Below are 25,632 nucleotides of genomic sequence, written 5' to 3'. Positions count from 1 at the left end.
ATGAGGTCAGGTGAAGGGAAGACAGAACCAGACACACAGAAGGCATTCTGCAAATATTTTGGGGATGAGCAAGAGTCACAAGTATTACACCCTTACTGCGTGGCAATACTTTGTTTTTCACATGGATTATCTTATTTATTCTTCGTGAAACCTACGAGGTGAGATGGGTAGTATTTATGATAATCCCCATTTTGCAGATGAGGAAATAGAGGCACATGACACAAGGTCTCACAGCCGGTGGCAGGCTCCCCACCTGGAGCCGGGTGGGGACAAGGTCTGGCCCCACGATGACACCTGTCACCACCGCCCAATCCCACCTCCTCATTCCTAACCACAAAGCATCTTACACACGTACTCTCGGGGGCTCGACACTGAGAAGGATTTCCTAGTGAACAGTTCTACAAGATAAAGAATTCTGCTGTTGGGAAATCATCATCCCTTCATGTGCTTTCTGGGAAAATTACATCTTTGTGTTCAGAATCTGTTTACGCCGGGTCTGTCTCTCCAGATGGTCCCAAAGACTGTTGCTCTAAACCATTTTACCCCCAGACACGAGTCCAGAAACAAACCCGACAGGGAAGACACAGGGATGTTCAAGCGAAGGAACGGTTGATATTTCGATGCCCTCTGTCCGGCGGGAGCACCTTCACCCCTTGTGGCCACCAGGCGAGTCACTGTTCGTCTTTGGACATCCATCCTTTTATGACCCTCCCTGTCTGCTCTCTCCAAGGAGCACCAGCCACGCCCCTTGTCACTCACTCAGGGCTGTACCAAGTACTCCCTCCACGGCAGCTCCGTGACCCTCCGGGCACTTATGACCTTGCCCGACCTCCCTGAGAGTGATGGCCATGTGTCCCCACGGCCTTATCATGGGCACAAGCTACCGCGTCTTCCCACTTCCGGAACCTTCTCACCGCACCACGCCCGCCATGTCCCAGGCGCTGTGCTAGGCTGTGCGCGGTAGTCATCCGTCTTAACTTAATCCTCAGGTCAGTCCTTTACGTGAGGGACGTGGGGTCTCAATTTTGCAAATGAAGAAAAGAGCCCGAAGCTCAGAGAGGTGAAGTGATTTGCCCAAGGTCACACAGCCGGTCAGTGAGAGACCCCCAAATTTGAACGGTTCAACTCGGAATGGGCCTGGCGTACCGATAATCGCGTTAGGGAACACCAGGCACGGTGCCCACACCTTCGCTGCTCGATCTCACAACGGCCCCGTGGGGAGGGGGTACGACTGTGCCCATTTCACAGATGAGGAGACTGAGGCCCGGAGAGGCAGATGGGCATATATTCGAGGTCGCATAGCCAAGAAGAGAGCAGGGATTTGAACCCAGAAGGGACACGCCAGGCTTTGCTACCACTCTGCTTGAAGCCTACGGCGATCACACATTTTTTCGTCCATTTACCTATTTTTTTTTTTTAAGTTTATTTATTTACTTTGAGAGAGAGAAAGAGACAGCACGAACGGGAGTGGGGCAGAGAGAGAGGGAGAGAGAGAGAATCCCGAGCAGATTCCACAGTGTCAGCACAGAGCCTGACGCGGGGCTCGATCTCACGAACCGGGAGATCATGACCTGAGCCGAAATCAAGAGTCGGACGCTTAACTGACTGAGCCCCCCAGACGCCCCACACATTTTTCACTGAGAAACCAGCATGCTCCAAATCTCATGCAGGCAGCCGGATATCACGGTTTGACTTTTGTCTTCAACCCAAGGGAAAGAGAAGCCTGAGAAACCCACGCTGTGGTCCCCAAAATGCAGGCAATCAACCGGCCAATCAATCAATCACACAGACTCAACACACAGAAGGGTGGCTCGTCCGCCTTGAGCGCGGTCTTGCTGAGCTCCGGTCTCAGAGCCAGCTCGGTGTGGCGGGAAGCCTGCCCTTCGTTTGGCCGTGACAGCACCTGTCGGCCCCGCATCTCTCCCGATGGTGGAAACAAGATGGTCAGGAAACAGCTTGGGATGAAGGTTTTGAGTGTTTAAAGTGAGAGAATCCGAGAGCGGGTTTAATCGCAGACCTTCAGATTCAACTGGACGTGGTCCAAAAAGGCTTTTTGCCGCCCCGGAGTCTGTCCTGTGGCCTCCTCGAAGGCCTGGAGGACAGCTTCCCAAGCACCTGCAGCCTGGAGCCCCCCCCCCCCGCCCCCCAGCTCGGTCCTGAACCCAGAGGGGCTTGCGACCTTGCAGGTGACCGTAAATAAAGCTGATGGGTGACGGGCTTATCGGGTGCTGGGTGCCCATCTGTGTGCCGTATACCTACTGACTCTTTCATTCTTACAACCGCCTTTTATGGTCAGTATGAGCACCCCCATTTTACAGATGAGGAAACCGAGGTGGGGCAGCCACTTGTCCAAAGTCCCGCAGCTGGTCGAGCCGGGACTTGAACCCATTCTCAGAACTAGCACATCCAGCCTTCCTGAGGCAGGGCACATCTCTCACTCAACCAGAGATGGATTCTGATTCCGGGACACGGGGGTCTTCTGTAGTGATCCCCCCCCCCGCCCCCCACAAAGCTGATGGCGGGCACGGCGCAGCGGGAGGCCTCGGGAGTGACGCAGCCCCAAGTTTAATTCCAGCTACTCCAGCTCCTGCCTGTGTGACCTTGGGCCACGGACCCAGCTTCTCTGAGCCTCAGATTGTGCTCTGTAAAATAGGGATAGGAATAGCACCTCACCCATAGGGTTATTAGAAGCGTTAAATTAGGTAATAATAATAATAATAATAACAGCCAACATTTACTACATGCTTCCCATGCTCAAGGCACTGTGAAGAAAGAGGTATTGCCATCCCCTTCATTTCACAGACGAGGAGCTCAGAGAGGCTAAGCCACTTGCACGAAGACACACAGCTAATTGCGGAGATGTGGGGACCTGAGCCCTGGCGGACCCTGAGCCCAGGCTCCTAATGACTGCATCCTCTTATATAGTTCAACATGGACACAAACCAATCGGCATGGTGTCTATAACACAACAGTTCTCCAACACAAGCCCAAAGCGTGATTATCTGGAGGGTGGCCCAGAGAGGGCCTATCTAATTCTGCCCGATGCCCAGCATCTGGCAGACGTCTGCAGCCCCGCGTGGAGTCCTGCCCCCTGATCCTAGCATAGCAGACCCTGTGATGCCTGGCCGACAGCCAGGATCAGCCCGGTGACTGAGGGCGCTTTGTCCGTGGCTTAGAGCTGGTCTTGCCGATCATGGGGAGTCAGGCCCAGGGCCAGACTTTGACCCCAGTTAGGTTTATGCTAAAAAAAAACCCCAGACTAACAGTAAGTGCTTGACGTCTTCAAAGACTCAACTGTCTTGGCCAGAAGAGACTTTTGCAGTTAGAGTCTGGGGGTGCCCATCCCAGGTTGGGGGGCAACGCTGTGCTACTGATTGAAATGCAGATGCCCTTGGGTCCCCTCCCAAGACCTGCTGACTCAGAGTTGTTGGGGCTGGGGCGGAGGCAGCTGCTTGCTCATTTGTTTATTTGTTTGCCTAAGGCAGAATTTATATATAGTAAAAGGCATAGATCTTAGTGCGTAACTTGAGTTTCGACAACTGTATACGTGTATACGTGTAACCACTGGCCAGAGTGCCCTGTGTGGTGCCTTCAGCCAGTGAACCCCCACCGTCCCCATCCAGGCGGCCGCTGATCTGCTTTCTGCCATGATGGGTTCACTGAGCCCGTGCTAGAAGCTTCTCCCAACGGACTCCTACAGCACGTGATCTACGTCTGCCTCCTCGCGCGCCTCCGCGGAGCTGCCGGTATGTGTGGTCTGTTTTGTTCTTTCTCTTGCTGAGCAACAGCATCACAGTTGACCTGTTCCCCTGCGGAAGGACACCTGGGCTGTTATGCCGAAAGCCACCCATGAACATTTGCATAGGAGTCTTTGCGTGGGCCCTTCTCGCGATCGATCCCCAGGAGCGGGGTTGCTGGGGGCACAGGTAGAAGAATTTATCTTAACCCTCTCCCCAGGTGCTACGCCAGACCAGCGCGGGTAGGATTCCCTGCCTTCCTCTCCCTTCAGCCCCCTCTCCAGGCGGGAGGCCCCCGGAGGTGACGGGACCTGCTCGGGATCACAGAGGAATCCGTTTTCCAAACCAGGGATCGTTCCTCATTTTGATTCACATTTGGCTTTGAAAGCTGAACCGACTCTGGACGGTGTGCTCTGACTGATGATGTCAGCCGTTCACACCAGGGCTCAAAAGCCCAGGGAGAAGGCACCAGGAATATTCTGGGTACCGAGGCTTTAACCGAGTCTCGTGGCTTCTCTCCCTATGGTCTACGGATTGAAGGCGTTGATCAAGCCCCATCATTCACGGCCCTTCCTCTAAACCCGACCAGGGGCCCTCAGGGACCACCCCCCTCCCCCCCATGCCCATTTAGCCCAGGCAGTAAAGCAAGGTGGTTAGAGTCAGTGATGATTAGATCCAGGGGAGCCTCGCTCCCCTCGTGTGTAAAATGGGGATGCTTAGCAGGGCTACCTCATGGTACCGGAGGAAGTTCGAAACAGTCCCAGATGTACAACAGGGAGCGGCAGAGGTTGGCTGCGCGGCAGAAGGGGGTCAAGAAGCAGAGGGAACGGGAACATGAGGCCCGCCGTTCCCTGAAGTCCCCTGCGCCCCCAACCTTGCAGAGGTAGGGTGACGTCCGCTAAGCGAGCAGGTTCTGGGGCTCCGTTTACAGGCTTCACGGAATCAGAACCTGGGGTGGGGCCCAGGATCTGCTTTTAGCACGCTGCCTAAGTGGTCCCGATGCTCGCCAAAGCCTTGAAACCCTCATCCCGAGCGTGGAGCCAGGCAGAGCCTGGGAAGTCAGCCGGGCACGAGGGTGCAGAGACCAGTGGGGTGGAAGGAAGGGCAGTTGAAGCTTTCTGGAAGAGCCACCGAACGGAAGGAGGCCAGGGAGGACTAGGGGCGGATTTATTCCCCCGCCAAGACTGGCTCCTGCCTCTGCCCGGGAGTGCCAGCCAGAGGGGCCTCGTGTGGCTCTGGACTTAGGAGGCCCCGGGTTCAACGCCCAGCTAACACCCCTTCCTGGCTGGATGAACTTGAACTAGCTATTTCAGGTGAGCTGTAAAAAGGGTATCATAAAATTAGGGCTTCCCTAACGCAACTGGCAGAAGGAGGGCACGAGCTCGAGTGGGCAGAGCGTGTAACGTCAGGCCGGGCATCCGTCACACGGTTGTTGCCGACGTTGCACCAGGACTTCACCTTGCCTCCGCTGTGGGGCTGGGAATGCATTTCCTGACAACCAAGAAACGTTCCCCAACCCATACGACCCAGGGACAGGGGACACAGCTCTCTCACGCGTCTGGCTGGACAGCCTCTTTGCCTCCGGCCGCGTTCGCCTTCTTTCTGTCTCAGCTGTAACGCAGCTTCTCCAAGATGTCCCTGAGGTACCCATTTGCTGAGCTCTGTGCGGCTGAGTAACGGGTCTCCCGCCAGCCAGGGAGGCCCGGGGCTGCAACGTGAGTGGGGGGTGGGGAGCAAGCAACTTCACTGCACTGAGCCTCAGTTTCGTCCTCTGTAAAGTGGACATCGTAATAGAACCCACCTTAGTGCGCTGTTGTGGGGCTTAAGTAAAACAGGCAAGCCGGATACACCAGGGAACCTGATGCCTGGCCCCTAGTAAGTACTTAACAGATGTGATCACAAACCTGTGGCATCCCTGACCAGGGAGGTGGCTGGTAACTGTTTCTTAGGACCCCTCCCCACATGGCTGGAAGCCTGTCCATGGGGAAAGGAGATTCTTCTGGACTGTTTAGGGCATGCTGTGGCGTTTAGGTGGCTGAGGGAGATTCTGCCTCTGTTTCCCACCTCCGGCCAAAGCGCATTCAGATTTCAAGGAGACCTCTGCGGTGGGGACCACGAGGCCCAGGCGGGATAAGTGGAACCAGGAAGGACCCTGGGTTTGTCCCGTCTGTGTCCCTCATTTCAGAAGAGAAGGCGGGGGCCACTCTGGAGGGAGGAGAGCCAGAAGACAGCAATCTCATCCGTCACGAGTGGGGGATGAGCACCGGGGAGGGGGCCTACGGATGCCCCCGCCCAACCCGTCATCCCCAAGTGACAGGAAGGAGACATCCACCAGAGACCCAGGAGATGACAGAGACCCAGGAAAGTGGGGCCTGGAGGGACTCTGCCCCAGGTCCCCAACAGCAGGTGGCTGGGCCAGGACTTGAACCCTGTCTCTAAGGCTCTAACACCAACGTTCTCACATTTGCCTCCAGCCAGGGGCCAAATCAGGCAATCTTAAAAGAAAAAACAAAGACGGAAACATAAAACACACATGAAAACAAAACTCCCAAACCAGTATAAAATCCTTGCAGAAGCACAGAGGGTCCCAGAGAGACCACGTCCATACTGGTTACCAGGTGGCCACAAACAGGCCCTCCCTCCGGTCTCAAACGCACTGCCTTTCCCCAGGATGAGCTGTTTTTGTCAGGCTGTGTCCCCTTTTGTCATAAGACCACCCGCATCACTTCAGCGTCTTCCACTCTGCCCACCCCTTTCCTTTGTCCTTCCTGATCACGGTGCAAGAGCTCACTATTGTCCCGGCGACCTGGTCTGGAAATCTCAGTGACCGCGGGCATTCTCTCCCCTCTTTACTCCACCCCTCCCCCCCCCCACCGCCCCAAACACGCACACCTCCAGGTCCCCACCTGGCAGCCTGAGGGCTGGATCTGGCCCGTGGATGTATCTTACTCGGCCTGTGAAAGGTTATTTACGGAACACGGAATGGTGACCAGTACTGACAGCCATGGGTGATCTCCTACACAGAACTTGAAAATCTGGAAACCCTGGCCCCAATCCTCACAGGTAGCAAGAAGCTGGTGCTGAGTCAGAGCTGCGTCCTGCGGAAGGGGCCTGCCTTCTACTTTGCCACGATCCCCGCCACTCCCTGCTGCCTCATACCTGGCTAGACTCTCTCCTCAACAGCCCCGCTGCCCCCTTTCAGACACGTGCATTTGTAACTCCTGTCCACTGCCCCGTGCAGTGGGTCCCAGCCTCGTTCCTTCTCCCTTCCCAAAGCCTTTCTTTGGCCCCCAGCCGGCTCTCCTCTACTTCCCAGGCATGGTTCAGTGTGATAATTACGATCACCCACTTCTCCAAGGCTTTCTCAGTCCCCACGTCCAGCCGGGACATCCCTCCAGCCCCTGTGTGGCTTCAGAGGAGTCCCTCACCGCCCACAGGACAAAGTCCAGCTCTTACAGGAGCGTCTGGACCACCCCATTCAACATTCCTTCCTATGTCAGTGTTCCCTGGGCACCTGCTTGGGGCAGGGGGGGGCCCTGGCACCAGGGACGGACAATCAATGAACACAACAATGAACAACAATATAGGGTGAATAAAAACGTGCTTTCTCCCAGGAGAAAGATCAGGGCAATGTCAGGGACGTGTCCAAGGGAGGGAAACGGTCCTGATGTCCCCCCTCTGGTCACATGGCCCTGCGCTCTGCCCTCTGCATGCTGTCTGGTCTCCCTGCCTTGGCTTTCTCCCCTCCCCCCGCTGACCGTGAAGGCCTAACCTCCTTCCACACCCAGCTCTCACGCCCTTTCTCTGGGAAGCTTCCTCGCATGGCCAGCGAGAAGTAGCTGTCTTCTTCTCGAGCCTCGTCCACGCAGGTCACGTGTATGAGCCTCCCGATCCTGGCCACTCAGGGGGGTCTTGAGGGTGTAACTTTCATGCTACTTTCTGTACCTGCATTTGAAGTTAAGCAGGCAGGGCTTCAAACCTGAGTTGGTCTTATCATGGCCTCTGGGCATTTTTACCTTTCTCTGGGACTCTTCTCACACTGAGCCCCGGAACGGTACACATCACAAAATCTCAAAGACTCTCTGCTGACTTCATTCATTCAACAAATGTTCCCTGGGCAACACTGGGTGCCAGACACAGGAATGAGCAAGACAAAGGCCCGTTTCCAGGAAGCCCGTCTTCTACTGAGAGAGAAACAACGTAAGGGATGGGATGAGTTGTTCAGAAAAGAAAGAAGAAAAAATCAGCATCAAGGTGAAGGTGGTTCTTTAGATAAGGTGATGGAGGAAGGCCTCTCAGAGAAGGTAACAGTTCAGCTGCGACCAACAAGGCAGTAGCACAGCAGAATGGGAAGGTGGGAGGAGTCTCAGGTGGGGACAGCGGGGAGTGCAAAGGCCCTGAGGCAGAAATAACCTCAGAAGGTGGGCAAGGCAGAGGGGCAGCAGGGAGCCAGTTAGGAAGGTACTGCCCCAGCCCAGGGCAAAGCTAACAAATGGAGATGAGCTTATTATTGATTTGATTGGGGAGAGAGAGTTGGGGTGAGGGGGCCAATGATTTTAGCCTGAGCAACTAAGAAGACACTAGGGCACCCTTAAGGACTGAATTTAAATCCATGTGTTGAAGCCCTAACCTCCAATGTGATGGTATTTGGAGATGGGGCTTTGGGGAGGAGATCGGGTTAGATGAGGTCATGAGAGTGAGGCCTCGGTCTGATGGGATTCGTGCCCTCGTAAGAAGAGACTCTAGATAGCCTGCGCTCTCTCTCTCTCTCTCTCTCCACACACATGTACCAAGAAAAGGCCACGTGAAGACACAGCAAGAAAGCATCTGTCTGCAGGTCAGGAAGAGAGCCCCCCACTGGGACCTGACCATCCCTCCTTTTCTACCCTCGTAGCAGCTGAAACGCAAAAACCCTCTGTTTTCCATTTGGGTGCTCATGCTTGCTTTGGGAATAACGGCTTCTTTAAAAGCCTATTTCAAAGCCAAGGGTCCTTTTATCAAGCAGCCTGGCCCACGAGGCATTGCTTTGATCCGCGGAGGAGCAGCAGACATTGCAAAATCTTCCAGCTTGCTTTCTCGGAAAAGTAGTTCATTCTGTGGCGCGGACCCCAAAAATTCACCGAATGTCAGAACGACAGACACGAAAAGGAAAGACGGTTATGGAAATGCTCCAAGAAAGCTTCAGAGATTCCAGATTTAAGAAAGAGTTTTGAGATGAAACAGGCCTGGAGGTTGGAATGATCTTGATGGAACCATTTTGGTGTAAAGATGGAATTTTAGGGACGCCTGGGTGGCTCAGGCGGTTAAGCGTCTGACTCTCGGTTTCAGCTCAGGTCATGATCTCACGGTTTGTGGGATCGAGCCCCGCATCGGGCTCTGTGCTGACAGTGCAGAGCCTGCTTGGGATTCTCTCTCCCTCTCTCTCTGCCCCTCTCCTGCTTGCACTGTCTCTCTCTCTCTCTCAAAATAAATAAATAAATAAACTTTAAAAAAAGATGGAATTTGCGAAATTTGCCCAATGAAGAAATAAGCAACTGCTTTTTGAAGAAAATTAAAAAAAAACAAAACAAGTATAATTAACATACGGTGTTAAATTCATTTCAAGTGTACAACATAGCGATTCAACAAGTCTGCACATTACTCAGTGCTCATCATGAACAAGCGTGCTCTTAATTAATTCCCTTCACCTATTTCCCCCATCGCGCCCCCGCCCAACCTCCCCTCTGGGAACCATCGGTTTGTTCTCTGTAGTTAAAAGTCTGTTTCTTGGCTTGTCTCTTTTTTTCTTTATTCGTTTTGTTTCTTAAGTTGCACACATGACTGACATCATGTGGCATTTGACTTTGTCTATTGTATACTCTCTAGATCCATCCATGTTGCTGCAAATGGCGATATTTCATTCTTTTCACGGCTGAGTAATGTTCCATTCTATATATACACCACACCTTCTTTACCCACTTACTTGCTTCCCTATCTTGACTTTGGTAAATAATGCCACAATAAACATAGGGGTGCACATACCCTTTTGAATAAGTGTTGTCATTTTCTTTGGGTAAATACCCAGTAGCAGAATTACCAGATCACGTGGTAATTCGATCTTTAATTTTTTGAGGAGCCTCCATACTGTTTTCCACAGTGGCTGCACCAGTTTGCATTCCCAGCAACAGGGCATGAAGGCTCCTTTTTCCCCCACATCCTCACCAACACTTGTTATGTATTGCGTTTTTGATTTTAGCCATTCTGACAGGTGTGAGGTGATATCTCATTATTGTTTTGATTTGCATTTCCCTGATGATGAGTGGTGGTGAGCGTATTTTCCTGGTCTGTTGGCCATCTGTATGTCTTCTTTGGAAAAATGTCTAGTCGTGTCCTCTGCCCATTTTTAAATTGGATTCCTTGGTTTTTTGGTGTTGAGTTGTGTAAGTTCTTTATATATTTTGGATACGAACCCTTACTCAGATATGTCATTTGCAAATGTCTTCCCCCATTCAGTAGGTTGTCTTTTTGTTTTGTTGATGGTTTTCTTTGTTATGCAGAAGCTTTTTATTTTTCTCAAGTTTATTTACTTATTTTAAGAGAGGGAGTGCAGGAGGGACAGAGAGAGAAGGAAAGAGACAGAACCCCAAGCAGGCTCCGTGCTGTCAGCACGGAGCCCGACGCCGGGCTTGAACTCACGACCTGTGAGATCACGACCCGAGCCGAAGTCAGATGCTCAACCAGCTGAGCCACCCAGGCGCCTCAAGTTTTGTGCAGGGTGTAAGAAAGTGGTCCAGTTTCATTCTTTGGCATGTAGCCGTCCCGTTTTCCCAACACCATTTGCCACCTTTGACATAGATGGAACATAAAAGTGTGTGCATTTATTTCTGGGCTCTCTATTCTGTTCTATTGCTCTTTGTGTTTATTTTTGTGCCAGTACCGTACTGTTTTGATTATCATAGTTGGGTAGTATATCTTTTTAAAAATTTTTTTTAATTTTTTTTTTTTTTTTTTTGACAGAGTGAGAGGGAGACAGAGAGGGACAGGGTGTGAGTGGGGGAGGGGCAGAGAGAGGGGGAGACACAGCATCCGAAGCGGGCTCCAGGCTCTGAGCTGTCAGCACGGAGCCCGCCGTGGGGCTTGAACCCACGAATCGTGAGATCACGACCTGAGCCGAAGTTGGACGCTTAACGACTGAGCCACCCAGGCGCCCCATGGGGAGTTCTGATCCTGCTGATTGATGATCTGAGCAGAGCATCGCTGGGGTGGGCCACAACTGTAGCAGCCAGAGGTCCTGCAGGGAGAGCTGGGGAGCCCACAGCCGAGCCCCCGACAAACCCCCGGTGGGCTCAGGGAGGCAGCCCCGTGGCAAAGGCTGATTGATCTGTTACGGCAGCTTAGACTGTGTCAACTCGGTTAAGCTGCAACTGCTGTCCCCAGAATCCCCCTCCCTCTTGGCTCAAGGTTAGAAGTGGCCAAGAGAGGAATTTGTAGGAGATCTGGGAGGAAACTCCACTCGCGGGGAAGACGCCCAGATGGGCGGGCGCCACGCGGCCCAGCCGGTTTGAGCCGGTCCTGCTGTCTGATCCGTGCCCAGCTCTTCCCTCTGACTGCGGGTCCCACTGACCGACAGTGTCCCCAGGCCTGTCACTGGACACCTGCTGGGCACCCACTGGCAACAGCCGCCCACAGCCTTCTCCACAAGCGTCCCTGTGGTCTCACCTTGGTGGCTGGACATCCGGGGCCCTCAGCTCCTGTGTCACTTTCACTTCTGACCCCCCCCTCCCCAGCCATGGCCGTGTAAGATCTAATTCTTATCATAAATCCCCAATTCCACAGGTCGCAGTGGCCCAGTGTTCTAGGTTCAGCCCAAACGAGGTCGTCACCCACACTTGCCCGCAGACCTTTCCACCTCGGGCAGTGGTTCTCCAAGTGTGGTCCTGGACCTCCGGCATCAGCGCCCCTGGGAGCCTGTTAGAAATGCAAGTTCTTGGGTCCCAGCCCTCCAGACCTACTGCATCAGAAAATTCTGGGGAGCTTCTGACACGTGCTAAGGTTGAAGAACCACTCACGCGTGTAGGCACTTAAAAAGCCTTCCTCCTCCGTTTCTGCCGGGGATGATGAAAAGGTTCTGGAAATGTATATGGTATCATGTTACTCATGTAATTTTACGTTGTGTGAATTTCCGAGGCCTCCCCTTATGCCCGCGAACGTTGGCATTTATTGAGACATTGTGCTAATCGCCATATCACCCTCACCCCAACCCTCCAAAGGTGGCGTCACTAGTCTCCCCATTTAATCGATGTGGAATCCAGGGAGTCTGACCCAGAACCCATGCTTGTAGCCACTGACTTATCTCTCTGTGCAGGAGACAGAAACCAGACGTCAGCCAGTGCGGCCCCTGGTCTCCACTTAGAAGCAGGATCTCAGGCACCCGGCTTTACCCTGCCCTGCAGCAGAGGCCGGCGGGAGGGAAGGGGGTGTAGACTGGCCCGCTCCCAGGTCCGCACCCCCAGGCCTGTTGCAACAAAGCCCCCCTCCCCCGGCCGGCCCCAGGCTACTGGAAATGGTTCCTTTGGATTTGGAGTGAGTTTATCGGAATGGAAAGATTTCAAAAATGTTTTAAGTTTATTTATTTATTTTGAGAGAGAGAGTGCGAGCAGGGGAGGGGCAGAGAGGGGGAGAGAGAGAAATCCCAAGCAGGCTCATCCCTGTCAGCGCAGAGCCCAGCGAGGGGTTCGAACTCACAAACCGTGAGATCGTGACCTGAGCCGAAACCACGAGTGGGACCCTGAACGGACTGAGCTGCCGAGGCGCCCCTAGAATGGAAAGATTTTTTTAAAAGTGATAACGACAATAGCAGAATCTAGAAACGTATTGCGCATTTACTGTGTGTTTGGTACTTTTTCCACATAGATCATTCAATCCTCACAAAATCCTAAAACCGTCCTCCTCATTAGGAGAAATTCGGCCGGTGCCCAAGTCACTGAGGTCCTGAGGGCCAGTGCTTGCACGTAAATCTGTAATTTTAATACAAAATAATACATGTTTCTCTATAGGAAATTTAGAAATGGTCGCTATCCAGATTTTTACCCCCTTTGTGTCTTTTTTAAAGCTAAAAAATTCACCGCCTTTATACTCTGCTTTTTTACAGTATTAGATTAGAGTTGTCTTTCCATGATGCTCAAGGTCCCCATCACCACCACGTTTTATAGCCACGTGGCATTCCCGTGCGTGGACGTACCACACGGTCTCGTCCAGGCCTTCATGTGGGACGTTTGGGTTGTTTCCACAAGAAGGCACTTCAACTGGGGAAACACGTGTGAACTAGGGCGCTGAAATTTAGCGAAACCTCCTCCCTACAACAAGCAGCAATTTGGGGCACTCGGCTCTGCAGGGATGATGTCTGTGGCGGAAAGACCCGCGTCCCAGGCAGCAACGTAGCCGATACATGTTTATTTGGGGTGCAGACATTTGGGGGGGCAAATGCTTTCATCTTCATGTGCAGAAGACGAGGTAAAAACGTCTGTGAGGTTTACCCATCTCACTCCTTAGAAAGAAAAGCTTGATCCCTTGCAACGAGGTGCCAATGTTCTCCAGAACACCAGCGTGTCTCCCTACCTGCCAGTTCTGAGTTGACACAGCAGGTGCATCGAGCTAAACAGCAGTGCTCTCGTTTCTCACTAGAGTGTGGTAGTTAAGAACACAGACTCTGGAGCCAGACTCCCTGGGTTGAACACCCGTCTCCACAGCTAGTGGGTGGTGTTATTACCTCACCAAGCCCTTGGAATCCAAGCACACTGAAGACGGAAGGAGCCTGGGTCTCTGAATGACTATGTCCCCGAAGTCCCCACCCTCCCCACCCAGCAGGCTACATTGTGACCCGACTGCCTTGAGCCTTTGAGATGTGAGGCTGTTTGCACAGTAGCTAGCCTACTCCTGCCTCAGTTTCCCCAGGCCACTGAACTCTTGCGAGGGTGATTTGCGAGTGACGAGTCACTACCCGCAAAACGCTTAGGCTGGTGCCTGTCACAACTTTATACTAACGTTGGAAACGCCTTGTAAGGTCAGACCCTCCCTCCCTGCAGCTGACCCAGGATCTGCCTCCTTCGGGGCCACCCCGCAACTCCATCAAGAGTACTGACCCCACGAAGGACATTTCCCCAAAACGTTCCTGACACTCATCATCAACCAGACGTGGCTCTGGCTGCCAGGAATTTCCCTAAAATCTTTTTGAATGTTTCTCAGCCTGAAATCCTCTCGTAGGAAGCAAATGTGTGTCCTCCTGTGAGAAGTTCCCAGTAAATGGATAACTCCATCCGGGGCAAGAGCATACGCGTGTTGTTCTAAAGCTGCCAGCACACTTCCCCACAGGCAATGAGTCAGTAGAAACACGCAGGGCTGAAGAACTCCGTGAACTTCACGGCTCTGGCTCAGCCAGGCACAGTTCCCCCTTAGCCCGGGACGAAACTGTCCAATCGGAGGTTCCATCAGCTTCCATCCACACAACGAGGCACCAGTGATCCAGAAATTTGGAGCTTGTATCCGCCCCCCAGCTAATTACACATTTAACTACTTTCTATCAGTAAAAGCTTGCTTCTCTCGTACCCGCTCAGCATGCTTTTTTGGGTAAGCCATGTTTCTTCGTGTGTGTGTGTGTGTGTGTGTGTGTGTGTGTGTGTGTACAGACCCTCATGAAAGCTACTGACGCCCCAGAGAAAAATGCAGAGGCAGACGGTTTGCCATAAGATTTCAGATGGCTGGTGGGTCCTCAAAGGCAATCTGAGGACCTTGATATGAGTGATTACATGTTTAAAAGGTCCCAACAATGTCAGAACGATCCTGACAACTCTTAACACGTGAATATCTAAAAGCAACACTTAAAAGCATCTTATACCCACAGAGAATTTCTGGAAGCATATACAAGAAACCCGCGAGCCGTGGCTATCTCTGAGGAAAGGCACTGGGGGTCTGAGATGAGCGGGAGGTTTACATTTTTCCTTTGGCTATCCCTTTTACGACATTTGAGGTTTTTTTTTTTTTTTTTTTTTTACTGTGTGTAAAATTTTTTTTCTAATCAGTTAATTTTCTAATTGAAAAGAGCCAGTAAAAAGTTCTTTTAAGTTAAGAACTAGACACAACCTGTTGTGACTGCCATTTCTGTGACACGGGGCAGGGACAGATCACCATGGGGGAGAGGTCAACTTATTTCCTGGCAGAGGAAGACCCACGTGGGAGGGGGGAAAGGCAAAACATCACTCAAGGAGGGGTGACACTGTTTTTCCTGTTTCTCCTTCAACACAGGTCATTATGGTTCCAGATTGAGGGATTATTCATATTTCATTAGGTCCCTACCCAGCGGGGTGCTGGCAGGAGGAACTGGGAAGAACCTTCTTATGGAAGTTCAAGGGCTGTGCACTCAGCCCCATCAGCTCTGCACCAGGCAGGGGGTGATGAAGATGTGTAAATGCTAGAACAAAGCTGGAACGTGGAGGGAGACATAGAGTGGAGGCTAAACGGCCTCCTACCACAAACCCCCTCCAAATACAAAGAGAGTAGATCTCTGTTGATCAGATCGAAGCACATGTAATCACCTTTTCTGAGGGTCGTCTGTAAAGGGGCAGCCAGAGCCCGTATTTCGCTCGGCTGTGCTGGGGACCACGCGAGGCCACGTGTGTGAAGCTCTTGCCTCTGTGAGGGGCACACAGTAGGAGCTCGGCCAGAGTCTACTACTCCCTTCCACCCTCCCCTCCCTGGGTCCTCAGCATGAAACTTTTAAGTTTGGCCACTTCATCTAAAGATCCACTCACCAGACACAGCGGGCAACCCCCACTCCTTGGTATTTGCGCGAGAGAAATGAAAAACGTACCTGCACAGTAAAACCTGCGCGAGAACGTTTATAGCGGCCTTAGTCATCACCACCCCAAACTGGAAACAACCCAGATATTGTTCAGCAGGTGAGGGGATAAACAGACAAACATTTGCCACATCCGTAGGATGGGGTAACTCAACGTGCAGGAACCTCAAAGCACGACACTCCGTAAAAGAAGCCGGACTCCAAAGGCGTCACACTCTGATTCTATTTGTTTCTTAGATTTTTTTTTTCAAAGTTTTATCTATCTATTTATTTCTCTTGAGAGAGACAGAGAGCGCAAGTGGGGGAGGGGCAGAGAGAGGGGGACACAGGATCCGAAGTGGGCTCTACGCTGACAGCAAGGAACCCACGTGGGGCTCGAACCCGCAAACCGCGGGATCATGACCTGAGCAGACGTCAGACGCTTAACAGGCTGAGCCACCCAGGCGCCCCTCTCCTCTTCAGGGCACTAATCCCATCACGATAGACCTACTCTCAAGACCTCAACTAACAGCTAAGTATCACCCAGGGCCCCGTCTCCTAATACCGCCACACTGGGAGTAGGGCTTCAACCTGCGAATGTGGGGGGGGGGGGGCAGAAACACAGCCTGGAACCGGTCGTTTTCCCCGCTGCAGATGAGAGAGCCGCCGGGTGTCCACAAGGCACCTGTCGCAGCTTTTTAAGTCTGGGAAGCAGGAAGCAGACGCTCAAGGTTGAAATCATCCAAGACCCGCCTGGGCCAGGGGCCGGTCCGCGCCAGCCCTCTGTAATTCACTAACACCTCACCTCGTAGGAACCCTCGGGGAACCCACTGCAACCCTAGGAGATTGTTTTTTTAAAAAGAAAACATTTTTTCTCTTATTAGAAAAACCATGCTTCTTTAGTGAGCAAACATTAATAAATCTAGATTAGCAGAAAGGAAGTCAACATCACCAGTGACCCCACCATCCATAACGACTGACAGTACCTACGGTGGTGTTCAGACTTTGTGTGTTTTGTAAGCAAACATACCTTTTTCTTTTTCCTTTTTGTCTTTTGACAAAAATGAGATCTGGCTGCAACAGGGCTTGGTGACCTAACTTTTTTTTTTTTAACATTTATTTATTATTGGAAGACAGGGTGTGAACAGGGGAGGGGCAGAGAGAAAGGGAGACACAGAACTGGAAGCAGACCCCAGGCTCCGAGGTGTCAGCACAGAGCCCGACACGGGGCTCGAACTCACAAACCACAAGATCATGACCTGAGCCGAAGTCGGACGCTTAACTGACTGAGCCACCCAGGCACCCCAACTTTTAAAATGTTGGTAAATAATGGACAATTTTGCACATCATCAGTATTCATCTAAACCATAACTTTTAGTGGTTGAGGAATATTCCAGAACATGGAGGACTCATAATTTACATAACCAACCAATCTCCTATTGCCAGACACATAGCTGGTTTCTAATTTTATTGCTATTTTTAAAAATAACAGTATTAGGGTGAAACTGGGCAGCTCCGCAGGTTAAGTGTCTGTCTCTTGATTTCGGCCCGGGTCATGATCTCGAGGTTCATGGGTTCAAGCCCCACACCGGGCTCTGTGTGGACAGCATGGAGCCTGCTTGGGATTCTCTCTCTCCTTTGCTCTGTGCCCCTCCCCCGCTCACGCTCCTCTGTCTCTGTCTCTCTAGAAAGTAAATACACTTAAAAGAAAATCAGTATTGAAACGAACTCCTTAAACAGTCATGTTTCCTCTGAATAAAATCCTAGTATTGAAACTGCTGGGTTTTTTTTAAGGCTTTGACACACATTTCAGACAGTCCTCCTGCCCACCATGAGCTCGTCAAAGATTAGCATTCCTTTTTTAAGCTAAAATTTTGAAGCGTTCAGAACATTTCAACTTTCATATGTGAAAGATGATATTGTTTTAAGTGGTATTTTCTTTACTACAATGGGGTTGACTGTTGGTTTTTTTTGTTTTTTTCCACGTGCTTATGAGCCAAGGGCACTTCTCCTCCTCCCCCTCCTCCCCCCTCCCCTTCCTCCTCATCGCCCTTCTCCCTCTCCCCCTCCTTTTCCTCCTCCCCTCCTCCTCCTCCCTCTCCTCCTCCTCACTCTTCTCCTCCCCCTCTTCCTCCTTCTCATTGTTCTTCTCATTCTCCCCCTCCTCTTCCTCTCCCTCCCCCTCCTCCTTCTCCTCGTGGTTCTTCTCCTCCCCTCTTCCTCCTCCTCCTCCTCCTCCTCCTCCTCCTCCTTCATTTTCATGCTCTCACCTGCTGTGCTGACAACTATATCACAGCACGTATGAAACTTTCTTGCCATAAACCCATTTTGCTAGTAGTAATGTGAATTTCTTAGTTTTGTGATATACACCATGTTATTTATGTAAGATACTAACACCAGGGGAAGCCGAGTGAGGATATAGGAAATAGGAACATAGGAATGTAGGGAAACTAGGATATAGGAAAACTATACTATTTTTGTGAGTTTTTTTACAAATCTAAAATTATTCCAAAATAAGGGGCGCCTGGGTGGCTCAGTTGGTTCGGCGTCAGATTTTGGCTCAGGTCATGATCTTGTGGTTTGTGAGTTTGAGCTCTGCTTTGGGCTCTGTGGGTTCTGTGTCTCCCTCTCTCTGTGCCCCTCCCCTGCTCATGCTCTGTCTTTCTCTCTCTCTCTCTCTCTCTCTCTCTCTCTCAAAAATAAACATTAAAAAAAATTAAAAAAACCCCTAACTTTAAAATAAAATGAAATAAAATAATTCCCAAATAAAGAGAGTTTGAGGTTTTTTTTGTTTTTGTTTTTTGAGGACTTTTGTTCTTGGACAGAGGATGATCTAGGCAGAAAAGCAGAAGGAATAGAAAGAGAAAACCCATCGAAGTTCATGGGTGGGGGTGTAGGAGGAAGGTGGAGATAGGAAGTGGTTCTAGTTCCTTACTGCCCATCTGTTGGTGGGGGGAGGGTTGGGGAAGTGGCAACAGGTCTAGCAAGGTAAACTGAGTCTGAACGCTAAGGAGTCCAGTATTCAAAAGAGTACAGTCTTCAGAGCTTTGAAAGGTAAGGGGCTTAGCCTGGTCTTGGTCCTACAGGAAGTGAGGGGCTGATAAAGATTTTAGTTCTGTGAGTATATGATTATTGGTTTGTTATTTCATTGATTTGTGTCCTACTTTACAGACTCCTCATTCCTCCCCAATAAGGAGTAAGCTCCAGGAGAGCAGGGACCATGTCTCCCTTATGGACCATGTTCTGCCCAAATCCAGAATCCCTGGCCTGTAGAAAGAACGCAATAAATATCAGTCAGATGAATGAGTCTCGCTTCCAAAATGACTTTTTTTTAGAGAGATCTGCGTGAGAATTCTCAATTCTAAGGATTGAGGTGGCTAGGTAAGCAGTGGTTTCCAGCTTGCTGTTTCATTTTGTTTTCAAAGGCAGAGAACTTTTTTAAAGGAATCTTTCATACCCCTGATATCTGGAACATTAGTAAGCGGCTTCCTTCCAGCTGGCCCTGCCTCCCACCACTCAGCTCTATCCCTGACTGTTTCTGGGACCCGTCCAAAGAATTCCAAGGTCCCCGGGATCACAGTATAAAAAGCAGTGGGCTGTTACAGCATATACACAAATTAACTCACAATGGATTAAAGACTTGAATGTAAGACCTGAATCCACAAAACTCCTAGGAGAAAACGGAAGCAGTAAGCTCCCTGACATTGGTTTAAGCGATGTCTTTTTGGATCTGACTCCAAAGGCAGAGAAAACAAAAGCAAAAACAAACAATTGGCATATGGCAAACCGAAAGCTTTCGCACGGCACGGAAAACCATCCACAAAACGAAAAGAAAACCTCCCGAGTGGGAGACGACATTTGCAAACCATCTATCTGAATAGAGGTGAATATCCAAAATATATAAAGAGCCCATACAGCTCAATAACAAAAGAAACCCCCAACGAATCTGATGAACAAATGAGCAGCCGATCCAAGACCCTTTTCCAAAGAAGACATCCAGATGGCCAACGGACACATGAAAAGAAGCTCAACGTCACTCACCATCAGGAAATGCGAGTCAAAACCGCCACGAGATATCACGTCACATCTGTCAGAATGGCCGTCATCAAAAAGATGAGAAGTCATAAACGCTGGCAAGGATGTGGAGGAAAAAGGGAATCCTCGCGCACCGTCGATGGGAACGTAAGTTGGTGCGGCCGCTGTGGAAGACAGTATGGAGGTTCCTCAAAAATGAAACCTAGAACAACCCTACGATCCAGCAATTTCACTGCCGGGTATTGTATACAAAGAAAACAGCACTAATTTGAAAACATACATGCACCCATATGTTCGCTGCAGTATTATTCGCAACAGCCAAGACATGGAAACAACCTAAGGGTCCATCCGAGGGTGGGCAGATAGAGAAGATGCGATGCATATATTCATTTATATGTATGTATGTATTTTATGTACATATATTCATTGATACATACAAATGAATACTACTCGGCCCTAAGAAAGAATGAAACCTTGCCATTCGCGACAACACGTGTCCACCTCGAGAGTATTAGGCAAAGTGAAATAAGTTAGAGAAAGACAAATACCACCTGATTTCACAAATGTGTGGAATCTAAAAAACAAAACAAAGAAAACAAAACAAAACAAACCCCAGGCTCATGGATACACAGACCAGAGCGGTGGTGGCTACAGGGGAGAGAGCAGTCAGGTGGGGGAAGTTTGTACTTCCCGTAAAATCGATAAGGTCACAAAATAAATAAGTCACCGGGGGTGTAACGTACGGCATGGGGAATACAGTCAATAACACTGTACGAACTTCGGCAGGTGACAGATGGTAATTTGGCCGTGTTGATCATTTTGCGACACACACAAAGGTCAAATCACTGTGTCGTATACCCGCAACTCGTATAATGTTGTATGTTATCTGTACCTCAATTAAAAAAGAAACCCAATGGACGGCAGCATCTCTGCCCAAGGTTCTGACCACGCAGCTGGAAATATATTTATCTGGTGACTCAGTGCTTGTCCACATACTGTCACCTGACGTGACAGTCTTACTAAAGAATACTTCTCAGGACAGGGGATGCACTTTCTTTTCTGGTCTGCTTTCTTCTGTTTCACTTTTAGAAAGCTAGTGGAAAACTACGTAACTGATCTTAGTTATTTTTTATTTTTTTTATTAAAAAAATTTGTTTTTCATGTTTGTTGACTTTTGAGAGAGAGAGAGAGACAGAGTGCGAGCGAGAGAGGGGCAGACAGAGAAGGAGACACAGAATCCGAAGCAGGCTCCAGGCTCCGAGCTGTCAGCACAGAGCCCGACGCGGGGCTCCCACTTGTGGACCTTGAGATCATGACCTGAGCCAAAGCCAGAAGCTCAACCGACCGAGCCACCCAGGCACCCCTACGTAACTGATTTTAAACCCCACTTAGTTGCCGCCCGCAGTCTGTAGGCATCAGCCTAAGGGATCTCCCGGATCATTTCTAGTATTGGCAATTTATAGGGCATTAACAAAGCTGTGATCCTGTTAAGAGTCCGAGAGCTGCCGGGAGAACCAGTCCCAAAGGTGAAGTGGCCAACCTGGGTCACCTGAGTGGGTACCAAATTCTCTGCTCATGTTTGCCATTGAAATACTTGCTGTCCAAGAGGCAGGCAAACCAAATACAGTCTTGATTTTCCCAGGGACCCGCACTTGCCACCCCAGGGCCTAATCCTGGGAAGATTCAGGGCAAGGGGTGGTAAGAGCGGGTGAGAGTACCTGGCTGGGTTAAAACCGAACACAGGGAAAAAAAAAAAAAAAAATCACAGGAAACAGAGGAAACAAAGCTTTCACCTTCCTCCCTATAATCTTTGGATCACACCCATCCCGCCCGGATGGCTAACCTCCTCCATTTCTAAGAGGCTCCCTAAGAAGAGATTTTTGCTTTCGATTTTGTAAACAGAGCCCTTTCCCAAACACCATGGCGGTGCAGAGACATGGCCCCCTGAAATCCCACGGTGGTGGAGAAGTTGCATAGCGTTACAAGATTTTGGTTGCTGGAGTGTTCTGACAGAGCCACAAAAGGCTGGCCTCCTGAGTACCTTCAGGCCACCAGCTAGCAGAAGCATGGGAGACTGGCGGGTTAGAACCGGTGGGGAAAAACTCTCACTGGGGAAAATACCTGTCATGATGATCAACTGAAAAGCCAGGATATTAAACAGCAGTGCAAGCAGGCAAGCAAACAAACAATCTGCATGAACACCAAAATATCAACAGTGGTTGCCAGCATATGGCGAGGTTTTCCGTCCAGGTTTTCTACCAGGGGCATGTACTTCCCTTGCACTCCGGGGGAGAAAACAACTTTAAAAGCCTGTCCATCCTGCGGTACCTTGTAGGGAACTTTTACAGGGGCAGCAAAAAGCTTCATCACTGGCTTACCCCCTGGCATTACCATGGGGTGGGGGGGGTTTGAAATTGTCAAGGTATCTACTTGAAATTGTCAAGGTATCTACTCCTTGTTATGCATCCTCCTCCCCCGTCTTCCAGGGCCCTCAGCATTTGCTCGTCCTAGACAGGTCACGGTGGTGGCCTCCAAGAACACCTGCCAGGGTGGAGCAGAGAGAGAAAGCGGCTTCTGGAGACGGGGTCCTCTGACTTTACTGTCTTGTTTCTGTTTGTTTGTTTTGTTTTTCAAGAACCATCCTGGAAATCATTCGGGCCAAAATCAGGAAACTTGGGTCATAGTCCTAGCTCTGAACTCAAGCAAGCACCTTCCCTTCCCTGGGTCTCAGTTTCCCCACTTGTAAAAGAAACAGACTAGACTTTCTGACGGCTGAAGTCCCCTCTGGCTCCGATATTCTAAGAGCCAGGCATTCAGGTTTAAGGGCTGCAAAGGCTGATAAATCTAGGGCAAGAGAGAATAAGGGGACTGTTGGCAGCTCAGCCCAAGTAAACAACTCTGGATGGAAGGCAGAGCCAATCGGCCTCTGGAGATAAGGGTTGGGACTGAGGGGAGGGAGGAGTCAAGAATCAGTCTGAGGCCACAGCTAGTGGGAGAGCTCAGCACGGCCCCTGGGAGGGCTGCCTCTGGCCAGGGTCTTGGGGCAGTCTGGGCTGAAACAGGGAAACCCGAACAAGCAACCTGTTTCTTTGGGGAGCCAGAGCTCCCAGGAGAGGCAGCCAGTGTGCCAAGGGCTCGATCCAAGAGAAGGAGAACAAAAACTGTTAACAGGCCAAGCGGGCCACCTGTCCAGGCTGGGGAGAAGCGAGACTCTATATGAAGCAAGACAGACATCCTGAGAAACCACCAAACCTGTGCTAAACTGGGCTCTAAAACAAGTCTCTGACCTGATTGCGGTCAGACCTCCTGGGAGAACGCAGACGACCCTAGAGCGGTCAGGTGGGTTTCCGTCCCAGTTCTGCTGCTGCGTGCCCTTCCCCTCTCTGAGTTTTTTTTTTTTTTTTTTAAGTCTTTTATTATTTATTTGGAGAGAGAGAGAGAGCGAGAGAGAGAGCGAGCATGCACGGGAGAGAGAAATGGAGAGAGAGAGAGAATCCCAAGTAGCATGGAGCCCGATGTGGGGCTCGAACTCACGAACTGAACTGTGAGATCACGACCTGAGCCGAAATCAAGAGTTGGACTCTTAACTGACTGAGCCCCCCAGGCATTCCTCCCCACTCTGAGTTTTACTCATCAAATGAGCGTGGTCGCTTGCACCCAAAACATTCTAGGGTCCTCCTGTGGCAGGTGAAAGACAGTGTGGTCCCTCTCCAAGCAAAGGGTAACTTCCATCCAACACGGAAGGTTCTCTTACAGCTGCCAGTGGCGAGAATGACCCATCCAAGCTTCACAACCAAAGTGAAAGCAAAAGCCCGGAGCCAGAAGCAGACCCTTCACCACATTCTGGAACTTTCCTAGTGCCTAGGGAGAAAACTCTGCTCGGTCCCTCAAATTCCCCCTTGATTTGGAGCCCCGGGGAAGAGAGGCCCAGAGCCAAAGCCCTTCATGCTTCAGCCTCGTCCAGCCCTGGGGCTCTGCAGGGTTTTACTGCCAGGCCCACGGAGGGAGAGAACATTTACCAGAACCATGACCCGAAAAACAGGAGCCCTGAAAGAGGCAGGTTGCCCAGGAGGCGGGCTCCTGGCTCAGCCTCCAGCTTTGCCATTCTTCACACAGAAGCTCCTGGGTCTTGTGCCTCCTGGAGCCAGGGAGCGGGGAAGCCACGGGTGGGGGGGGTGGGGGGGCGGGGAGGACGGGCGCTTGGACCCTGCCAAGGTCCCGGGCACTCGCCCGCTCTCTCTGGTAGAAGACAGGCTGGCAGCTTGGACCCCACACCAAATCCACAAACGTCACCCTTGACCAGCGGGCACGTGTTAAGACCGTGTGTTAATCTCCGCCTCCTGTGTGGGTCTCCACTCCAGCACCCCCTGCTTCATTCCCACTGCCCCCAGCCTAGAGGTCCGCCTCCTCCCACCCCCTGCCCCCAGCAGCCTTCCCCAAACTCTCATGTGACTTCACACAGCCAGAGTTATCTTCCTTGCATATCAACGGGCTCCAATGACTCCCTTGCGTCTTTCTTGCTCAGTGATCCATACCGAGCACCTAGAACAGTGCCTGGGCCACGGAAGGCACTCTGTCACCAGCTGTTGGATGACTCCAAGGCGCTCACGTGAGAAAGTCCCATCTGTAACGACCAGCCCCCTGCCTATTCAGTCTAGCTCATTCCAGCCGCTCCGTTCCCTTGACTTTCTCCACCTTCCCACAAACCTGCCTGCCACTGCCTGAGCACAGCCCTCCAGGCCCAGCACGCCCCATTACCCCCGCACCTCTGGGCCTTTGCTTATGCTGTTCCATCAACCCAGACACCCTTCCTCCCTCTCCCTGGGGGACTGATACACTGTTCAATATTCCAACATTCTTTTTTTAGCAGGACCTCCTGGCACACCTCAGCCCGAGTTCTTTTCTGTCTCTTGTTCTCCTCTAAGCCCTGTGACATCATTTCCTACAGAATACTTGCTAGGGGCTAGGCATGAAGGTCCCACTTAGGAGGGCATCATTCCCAGAGTACAGATGAAGAAACCGAGGCTCGGTGAGGCAGGTCACACACAGTGAGCCAGTGCTGGGGCCTGACTGTATATCACCGCCTCCCAGCAATGCTTGGCATTTACCAGTCACGAGGCTGGGAGCTTTTAAGGCCCCTGGGCCCTGCATCCCTGGGGCAGGCCTGGCCCTCGCGCAGCTCCCAGGAGGTCCCAATCACCCAACCCCTGGACAGAACCTCCTGAGGAGCAGATACACCGCCAGCCTCCTCCCCTTCCTCTCTCTTCTGCCTTTTCTCCCAGTTGGGCAGTACCTCTGGCAGGCTGCAGAGGAAGTGTTTGGAGGGAAAGGGGCTCCTTCCCAATTCCACGTCTTCCTATAAACTTAGGACGAGATCCTCGTGTGACAAGTCTCCAAAGCGCAAAAGCCGTTCACAGGTCCCAGAGCCGACCTTTCAACTAGAGAAGCTATGCTCCAAACAAACCACGCAGAACGAAAACCAAAATCCAGCCCTGCAGGGTAACCCCTCTCCAGTGGCACTTCTGGGCTGACCCCGGCCCCGCCCCCGCCGCCGCGGCCCCGCCCACCCGGGCCCCGCCCCCGCCGCTCCCGCGGCTCCTGGGTTCCCAGGGCCCGGACCACCCGCGCGGCCTGGAGGGATCTGGCCGGGGGCCACCCAAGCTCAACCGAGAGTGCACAGGTGCCGCACGGCAGCGACCGGCCGGGGAACCGTAAGGACATCCAGGTTCCCTGTCCCCCCACCTCTCGGTTACGGAAAGCTTGCTTTCTCTAGGTGACCATCCCTGTCAACCAGACTTGGCGCTCCCAGGCCACACGTCTCCCGTCAGGAAGCAGACAAAAGATCTGGGTTGGACGGCAGGCAAGTACCTGCTGTGTGCCAGGCACGAGTGCCCCCGCCTCAGCCCAGGGGCCTGTCATGCGCATTGAACAGCGAAGAAACTGAGTTTCACCCCACTTAGCTCGCGCCCGATTTCTCACCGTTTTTTTTTTTTTTTTTCTAGTACGTGAAACACACACTCCAATCGAAATCCCTGAAAAGCCTCGATT

At 51.4% G+C, this 25,632-nt stretch overlaps 1 protein-coding gene across 5 annotated transcripts in view; it reads right to left on the bottom strand.

Annotated features, from left to right (window-relative positions):
- The window catches only part of TMEM51 (transmembrane protein 51), a 54,310-nt gene that overhangs the window by 27,992 nt on the left and 686 nt on the right, over positions 1 to 25,632 (bottom strand). Inside the window, exon 1 of one of the 5 annotated variants that reach the window (XM_042952106.1) lies at positions 24,878 to 24,962. The exons of 3 other annotated variants lie outside the window; for them this stretch is intronic. The gene's annotated coding sequence lies outside the window, so the exon portion shown is untranslated. Of the gene's footprint in view, positions 1 to 24,877; positions 24,963 to 25,632 lie in introns of those variants that run through there. One more of the 5 variants, XM_042952109.1, reaches the window with a different exon arrangement.

This window comes from Panthera leo, chromosome C1 (genome assembly GCF_018350215.1).
Source record: "Panthera leo isolate Ple1 chromosome C1, P.leo_Ple1_pat1.1, whole genome shotgun sequence".
NCBI classification, from domain to species: Eukaryota; Metazoa; Chordata; class Mammalia; order Carnivora; family Felidae; genus Panthera; species Panthera leo.
This window is presented reverse-complemented; position numbering and strand designations above follow the sequence as displayed.